Raw genomic sequence first — 6450 nt, 5'->3', positions numbered from 1 at the left:
TTTGCTCATCTGAGTAGTTTTACCTCCAAAACATAAAATTAATCTTCTGTATCTACGGCCAGGGATATGGACCTGGAGTTGAGGCAACGAGGCTTATGAAAATAAGCCTGTGTTGACATGGCGGTGGCTACATTTATTGTCGCTTCACGACCTCATGTAAGTTGTTATATGGGGTCTGTCACGTTCTGACCATCGTTCGTATGTGTTTTCCTTGTTTTAGTGTTGGTCAGGACGTGAGCTGGGTGGGCTTTCTATGTTGTGTGTCTGGTTTGTCTATTTCTATGTTTGGCCTGATATGGTTCTCAATCAGAGGCAGGTGTTAGTCATTGTCTCTGATTGGGAACCATATTGAGGTAGCCTGTTTGGTGTTGGGTTTTGTGGGTGATTGTTCCTGTCTCTGTGTTTGCACCAGAAAGGACTGTTTAGGTTTTTGCACGTTTATTGTTTTTGTTAGTTTATTCATGTAGAGTGTCTTTATAAATTAAACATGAATAACCACCACGCTGCATTTTGGTCCGCCTCTCTTTCACCAGAAGAAAACCCTTACAGGGTCCGTGTCCTCATCTGATACGTGCGGAACCTCCTGAACTTTGACCTCTCTCATCTGAGATACAATGTACACCGTATCTAGGGCTTTATTGACCCATCGTAGATCTTTCTGCAGAATTGTGTTGTTAAGTTAGCACTGTAATGCTGCCATACTGAACAACCCTATGTTCTGCAATACTATCTCGTTGACCTTTCTCTATGAGACATGTATTTGGTTGATGAGTGTTGACCGGACAGTGAACCGTATGACTGGGGAGAGGAAACTGGAGGAGACAAACAGACGAGAGGGCAGAGTGTGCTCTTGTTTCACTGAGCAGGAGAAATGAGGAGGAGGAATTGAATCACGTCTGGACACACTGATAGATGTTCAGACCAGGAAGTAACTGCTTGTGGAGTCAGAGAAGATGTTGTATCACGAGTGAGTGAGTGTGTGTGTGTGTTTGATAACTCACTCCAATGTGACCCTTCCACTCTCACAACTCTTCTCTTCAGTCCCATCTTCAACTCCATCTCTCCTCTCTTCAGTCCCATCTTCAACTCCATCTTTCCTCTTTCTTTGTCTGTGAGTCTAGACCCTCTCTCTCCATCTCCACTACAGTCAGATTGGGAGCTACTACTACATTTACTAGAGCATGAACTAAAGCCATCCGTATCTGGTTTCTGTTCTAGAGCCATCCATAGCTTGTTTCTGTTCTAGAGCAATCCATAGCTTGTTTCTGTTCTAGAGCAATCCATAGCTTGTTTCTGTTCTAGAGCAATCCATAGCTTGTTTCTGTTCTCGAGCCATCCGTATCTGGTTTGTTCTAGAGCCATCCATAGCTTGTTTCTGTTCTAGAGCCATCCATAGCTTGTTTCTGTTCTAGAGCCATCCATAGCTTGTTTCTGTTCTCGAGCCATCCGTATCTGGTTTGTTCTAGAGCCATCCATAGCTTGTTTCTGTTCTAGAGCCATCCATAGCTTGTTTCTGTTCTAGAGCCATCCATATCTTGTTTCTGTTCTAGAGCCATCCATAGCTTGTTTCTGTTCTAGAGCCATCCATAAACAGCAAACATGTTAAAAGTTTTCCCATCTCAAGTGGTTAAATAAATAAAAAAGACTAAAGTAGGTGCCTATTTAGTATCAAATAAACAGGGTTGACCGTAACAGAGTTGACGATTTCTTCTTAAATCAGCCATAAATCCCCCTGTGACAGGGGGAAATTGAAGCTTGTTGTGTGAAATAGGGTGTGGCAATTGAATGCAAGTGTCACGGCTGTTGAAAGGAGAGGACTAAGGTGCAGCGTGGTCAACGTACATTTTAATTTAATCAAAATGACGCCGAACAAAACAATAAACACTACAAAAAAAACCTGTGAAGCTCAAAGTCAACCCACAAAACACAGGTGGGGAAAAGGGCTGCCTAAGTATGGTTCTCAGTCAGAGACAACGACAGACAGCTGCCTCTGATTGAGAACCACACCCGGCCAAACACAAAGAAATAGAGAACATAGAATACTGTCGTGGAAATTTCCTGTATTTACCAAATCATGAGAGCAGACCACACACAAGTCAGAATTAGTTATCACAAAGTCCATCTTTAATTATATGAGCTCCATCACAACCCTGTGACTCTCAGATCAGTGTCTATCAATGAATTCTCTGAGAGTCCCTTACACATTGCGACTGAGATCCTTTATAGCAAAGACACACATAGCCAGACAGCATCGGCATAATTTATCGTTTATCTTTGTCTCCTAAACTATGTTATTTTCTCAAACTCAGAACTATAAACAAATCCTCCATATCAACAGGCATATATCAAATCCATCCTATCTTGACAAGATCACAGAGACACACTGACTGGCACACAGACATTGTGGAGCCAAGAGATACACGCTTGACCTCTCTCCGGCCCAAATAACTTAGTCTTGACAGAGAACAGATACGGCAACCCGGCCACAGTATTATACAAACGCATTCTGATGAGAAGTAACTTACAAACATATGATGAATATAAAACATCTTACCTATGTTACCAACTAATTCGGATTATTCCCCAACATTACCCACCCCAATTTACGCCCTGACCAAACCAAAATAGAGACATAAAAAGGATCTAAGGTCAGGGCGTGACAGCAAGCTTCACCAAAAACTATCATTGTTTAAACATTTCTAGCCTGTCTATCTATGGGTAAACGTGTTAGGCACAACGCGCTCAGTTTCCAACCACAAAATGGCCACCGAGTAGAACCAGCTCACCTGTTTTTGTGATTGGACTACAGTATTAGATGTTCAATGTTCCTTTTGAATTTATTTATTATAATTCGTTTCTCCATATTTTTTATGTTTTATATTTTATTATTTATTTATTATATTATATTTATTTTTTAATTTAATTTATTTACTATAAATTGTTTCACCATATTAAAAGCAGAGTTCAGTTCATGCAACAGGGTTGACCATAAGACGAGGGACGCACGTAACTGAACCACTAATCACACAAACTAAATAATACATCTTCAGAATAATATACTTGATAATCTTTATAAATAACAGTGATGGTGGAACTTGGGGAAGTGTAGGGATTAATTGGGTTAAAATGTTGCTAGAAGTGACACTGGGATTATGCAGGGCCACTTTAGCAAGGCTTTATTCAAATGATTCTCCATATATTCTCCATATGGTCTAACTTAAAGGGCACTTCATTTAATATAACAAGCTTTTAGAATTCAACATTGGTGCACAATTTGTCCTTAAAAAATGTAAGTGTACTCTTTTCGTGTAACGACTCAAATGTTTAGACAGCTCCTGAGTATCGTGCTCGGGTGGAGTCAGGGAGAATGTTTGTGCCTCTCTCCTAGCTTTGACTGTGTATGGATCTCTGCCACCTCCCTGAGGAGTCTCGGTAGCTTGTACTCTCTCTATCTATCAATCCCCGGTCCATAACACCTCCCTCCATCCTCCTTTCATTCTGTCACCCTCTCTGACCTCTGACTGACTTACACCATCTGCCTAGTTCCTGAAATTAACCCTTCTTCCATTCGCCCAACCTCCCCTCCATGTGATCAACTCTCTTAGTCCTGGCTGTCATCATCTCTCTTAGTCCTGGCTGTCATCATCTCTCTTAGTCCTGGCTGTCATCACCTCTCTTAGTCCTGGCTGTCATCATCTCTCTTAGTCCTGGCTGTCATCACCTCTCTTAGTCCTGGCTGTCATCACCTCTCTTAGTCCTGGCTGTCATCACCTCTCTTAGTCCTGGCTGTCATCACCTCTCTTAGTCCTGGCTGTCATCACCTCTCTTAGTCCTGGCTGTCATCACCTCTCTTAGCCCTGGCTGTCATCACCTCTCTTAGTCCTGGCTGTCATCACCTCTCTTAGTCCTGGCTGTCATCACCTCTCTTAGTCCTGGCTGTCATCACCTCTCTTAGTCCTGGCTGTCATCACCTCTCTTAGCCCTGGCTGTCATCACCTCTCTTAGTCCTGGCTGTCATCACCTCTCTTAGTCCTGGCTGTCATCAACTCTTCGTCCTGGCTGTCATCAACTCTTCGTCCTGGCTGTCATCACCTCTCTTAGTCCTGGCTGTCATCACCTCTCTTAGTCCTGGCTGTCATCAACTCTCTTCGTCCTGGCTGTCATCACCTCTCTTAGTCCTGGCTGTCATCACCTCTCTTAGTCCTGGCTGTCATCACCTCTCTTAGTCCTGGCTGTCATCACCTCTCCTAGTCCTGGCTGTCATCACCTCTCTTAGTCCTGGCTGTCATCAACTCTTCGTCCTGGCTGTCATCACTTCTCTTAGTCCTGGCTGTCATCACCTCTCTTAGTCCTGGCTGTCATCAACTCTCTTAGTCCTGGCTGTCATCAACTCTTAGTCCTGGCTGTCATCAACTCTCTTAGTCCTGGCTGTCATCAACTCTTCGTCCTGGCTGTCATCAGCTCTCTTAGTCCTGGCTGTCATCAACTCTTAGTCCTGGCTGTCATCACCTCTCTTAGCCCTGGCTGTCATCAACTCTCTTAGTCCTGGCTGTCATCACCTCTCTTAGTCCTGGCTGTCATCAACTCTCTTAGTCCTGGCTGTCATCACCTCTCTTCGTCCTGGCTGTCATCAACTCTCTTAGTCCTGGCTGTCATCAACTCTCTTAGTCCTGGCTGTCATCAACTCTCTTAGTCCTGGCTGTCATCAACTATCTTAGTCCTGGCTGTCATCACCTCTCTTAGTCCTGGCTGTCATCAACTCTCCTAGTCCTGGCTGTCATCATCTCTCTTCGCCCTAGAGCGGTCTCCTCCAGCAGCCTCAGAAGGCTCTCTTTCCACCCTGAGCTCACCTTGAACCCTGGTTCCTCCATTCTCAGTCCAACACAACCTTTCATCAAAGTCGCAGTGGATCAGGTTAGTCATGCATTTTTTCGTCACTGGTTGCCCTTTTCTTTTGACAACAGGTCCTAAATCTTGCTGCTGTGATGGAACACTGTGGTATCTCAAAATCAAAAAGCTCAGTTTCCACCTCATGTTGTGGGCAGTGTGCACATAGCCTGTCTTCTCTTGAGAGCCAGGTCTGCTTATGTTGGCCTTTCTCAATAGCAAGGCTAAGCTCACTGAGTCTGTACATAGTCAAAGCTTTCCTTACGTTTGGGTCAGTCACAGTGGTCAGATATTCTGCCAATGTGTACTCTCTGTTTTGGGCCAAATAGCATTCTAGTTTGCTCAGTTTTTTTGTTAATTCTTTCCAATGTGTCAAGTAATTATCTTTTTGTTTTCTCATGATTTGGTTGGGTCATGATTTGGTTGTGTTGCTGTCCTGAGGCTCTGTGGGGTGTGTTTGTGAACAGAGCCCCAGGACCAGCTTGCTTAGGGGGCTCTTCTCCAGGTTCATCTCTCTGTAGGTGACGGCTTTGTTATGGAAGGTTTGGGATTCACTTCCTTTTAGGTGGTTGTAGAATTGAATGGCTCTTTTCTGGATTTTGATAATTGCTCTGCATGCATTATTTGGTGTTTTTACATTGTACACAAAGGATATATTTGCTGATTTCTGTATGCAGAGTCTCAATTTGGTGTTTGTCCGATTTTGGACCCCAGATCTCACAACCATGATGGGCAATCGTTTCTATAACTGATTCAAGTATGTTTATCTAAATCCTAATTGGTACGGCAAATTTTATGCTCCTTTTGATGGCATAGAAGGTCCTTCTTGCCTTGCCTCTCAGCTCGTTCACAGCTTTGTGGAAGTTACCTGTGGCGCTGATGTTTGAGGGGTTGGGTTAAATGTGGAAGACACATTTCAGTTGAATGCATTCAGCTGGACAACTGATTAGGTATCCCCCTTTCCCTTTCCTTTAGGCCAAGGTTCTCTCTCTCTCTCTCTCTCTCTCTCTCTCTCTCTCTCTCTCTCTCTCTCTCTCTCTCTCTCTCTCTCTCTCTCTCTCTCTCTCTCTCTCTCTCTCTCTCTCTCTCTCTCTCTCTCTCTCTCTCTCTCTCCACTCATATCACACATCACACTACAATGACTATTGGTTTTACCGATAGCAAGCTTACATAATGAATAGGGATTTCTTCCAAAATCTACTTGCAGTTTTATGGCAATTACTGTAATTTTGGCCTGGATATTCACAGTGATTACTATTTTAATCAAACTAATTGACTGATTCACATGATCTAGCAAATGTTTGAAATATACTTTTGTGAAACATGCTCATGACTTTGTGTGTGTGTGTGTGTGTGTGTGTGTGTGTGTGTGTGTGTGTGTGTGTGTGTGTGTGTGTGTGTGTGTGTGTGTGTGTGTGTGTGTGTGTGTGTGTGTGTGTGTGTGTGTGTGTGTGTAATACACACAGTAAGTGGGATTGGTAAACAGTGCCGTGGAAATGTCCTGTATTACCAAATCATGAGAGAGCAAACCACACACAAGTCAGAGTTATATCATAAAGTCCA

The sequence above is a fragment of the Oncorhynchus gorbuscha genome, linkage group LG25 (genome assembly GCF_021184085.1).
Source record: "Oncorhynchus gorbuscha isolate QuinsamMale2020 ecotype Even-year linkage group LG25, OgorEven_v1.0, whole genome shotgun sequence".
In the NCBI taxonomy this organism is placed as follows: Eukaryota; Metazoa; Chordata; class Actinopteri; order Salmoniformes; family Salmonidae; genus Oncorhynchus; species Oncorhynchus gorbuscha.
The sequence above is the reverse complement of the archived record's forward strand: the minus strand, read 5'-3'. Positions refer to the sequence as shown.